The sequence below is a fragment of the Diceros bicornis genome, chromosome 18 (assembly GCF_020826845.1).
Source record: "Diceros bicornis minor isolate mBicDic1 chromosome 18, mDicBic1.mat.cur, whole genome shotgun sequence".
Taxonomy (NCBI): Eukaryota; Metazoa; Chordata; class Mammalia; order Perissodactyla; family Rhinocerotidae; genus Diceros; species Diceros bicornis.
In genome coordinates, this window is record NC_080757.1 from 3,854,080 (window position 1) to 3,855,883 (window position 1,804).

Genomic DNA, 1,804 nt, shown 5'->3' on the forward strand with positions numbered 1-1,804 from the left:
TTCTTAACCTTTTTGCTGTACTGCTTCTTTGCACATGTGCGTGGCCCTGAGATAAGTGTTGTGGAAGTGTGCCAATCACTGGGGCATGTGGTAGCTTAATGGAGCTACCTGCTGGGGATGATGGAAGCATGTGACCAATGGGGACTACAGATGTCAAACTTGCTTTGCTCCGTGTTACACAGCCTGATAAGCCTGGGGCAAGACAATATGCCAAGAGTACAGGGATTCTACATTGACTCGGAGGCCAAGCTCTGAGTTAGAGCCCTCTTCACATTCCCCCTGTTAATGCCCACTTAGGGGACTGCTAAAATGTAATAAGGTACTATATGTTACACTGGAAAGTGAGAGAGTAGTTTTATCTGGGTAGAACAGCCCAAATTTACCTACCAGTCCCTTTTAGGCCAACATTTTCGGCAGCTCACACGAGGTCCTTAAGATTCATGACTGTGACAAGACCAGGGGCCTCTGAGAGCAGAGGGCAGCTTTGGGGCTGATGGCCCTTCCTGAAGGGGACTTTCTGAAGCATGCCCCCTCCCGCTCCTGTGCATTTGACAATCGACATAGTAATAAGCACACAGGAGAAGGGATTCAGAGGCTTCTTTCTGGAGTAGAGTCAAAAGGCCTGAGGAGAGTTAGAGGAAATTAGCAGAAAGAGCAAGTTCCTGAGATTTTTTTTAAATTTCTTGTCATTTTAGGAGTATGGAATGTGCTTCCTGTGATGCTTCGAAATTATTCCTCCTAATCCGGTGGTGTGTGGATTTATGGCATTATCTCCTGTTTACCATGAGGGGCATGAGGCCTCCGTTGGAGGGGGAGAGGGCCTGAAAACCGCAGATGAGTTAGGGGATTGGGCTGGCCCGAGGCAGTCCCAGGCGCTGTCCTTTAAGGCCAGTCTCTCGAGAGCACACTTGCGTTTTCCCTCACAAAAGGCTCTTTGCTTTGTAAGTTGGCTACAAGGTTGTCCAACCTCTGCTGTATTGGGAGAATTTTTCTTTTTTTTACATCCTTAGTTCGCTTCCTCGTGGACTCCGAAAAAGAGGTGCCGGCGCTTATTCTTCACTTTAAAAAGGAGTCCTCTGGTTGTTCTTCCAGGGAATGCTCACATTCTCTTAGTTCATCGGCGTCTGGTCCCCGGTTCCGGGCTGTAACCTCTTGTTCCTGAAGCAGATGGGGGACGTGAAAACTTTTACTCCTTACGACAGCCCTTCCTGCTTAGGTGATAAAGACACAGAATGAATCACCTTCTTCCTGCCTTTCGTCTTTGGCCCAGCGGCTCTGAGATTGACTTGACGCCAGGAGCGACGCTCCGGCGTTGTCATGGAGACCAAAGAGAGTCTGGCGGGTAGGGGGTGGGGTGAGGAAAGGGCCCGCTGCTGATTGGCTAGGAGGCTAAACCGGTGTTTGGGTAAACTCCGCCTTGCTGGCGCAGTTGGGTGGTGGGGGAGTGGGGGCGGTGGAGAGGGGAGAGGGAGAGGGATTCCCTTCTGCGCAAGCGCGCCGCGTCCCGGCCGCGCTCCGGCCCCACTGTTTGCTGGGGTGTGTGCTTTGGGACGTTGCGGGTAACCGGTCCTCTAATCTCCAGGCCGAGCCGATTCGTCGTCCCCAGGGCAGGAACTGATTCCCGTGCAGCCCCGCGTCCGGGCTCTGCCGGCCTCCCCGGCAGAGGGGCAGGCACGAGGCTCCGCGGCTTCGCGACGGTCGCTCCTGCCAAGGCTGCACGGCCCGGGCGCGGGACCGGGCTGGTGGCTCGGGCCGCAGCGCGGCGACTCCAGGCGCGGGGCCGGGCTGTATCCCCCGCTGCGGT